This window comes from Notothenia coriiceps, unplaced genomic scaffold (genome assembly GCF_000735185.1).
Source record: "Notothenia coriiceps isolate Sejong01 unplaced genomic scaffold, NC01 NC01_scaffold00027532, whole genome shotgun sequence".
Classification (NCBI taxonomy): domain Eukaryota; kingdom Metazoa; phylum Chordata; class Actinopteri; order Perciformes; family Nototheniidae; genus Notothenia; species Notothenia coriiceps.
Genome location: NW_011360233.1, coordinates 211,373 through 211,949, shown reverse-complemented (window position 1 = coordinate 211,949; position 577 = coordinate 211,373).

Genomic DNA, 577 nt, shown 5'->3' with positions numbered 1-577 from the left:
CAAGGGTAGAGGGGGAGAGGGAACGAAGGTTGCGGCGGACAGGTGCAGAATGAGAAGAGATTAGTTTGTTATGTTTGGAAAGGGGTAGAAAGAATGAAATGAAGAAGTGATCGGATGTGTGGAGCGGGTTTACAGAGAGGTTAGAAGTAGTGCAGTTCCTTGAGAATATGAGATCAAGGACATTGTCNATGGCTTTATCCTAGCCAGTGAGTGAATGACAATGTTTACAAATTGACAGCTGTATTTACGTAGCTCGTTGTAAAGGCAAATGTGAACTCAGCTTTTTGCAAACAATGCGTCTTGTGATAACCTGTAACTATGGCGAACATTTGATGATATTAAATCAATTTGAATAACTTTTACCTTGTAGAGATCACCTCGGAACAGAACCAGCTTACTCCTTCGATGCGGGAAGAAAATATGGTGGACTCCCCCTCTTTGTTTAAAAAAGAAAAGCATCAACATTTTCAAATAAAGATTTTTTGCAATTCTTTCTGCTTTTCATCTTGTCCATTAAAGTGCCATATTGTTCAAGTTAAATTACGAAACTATTAAAGTAGGGTTTTGAGTCCGACCA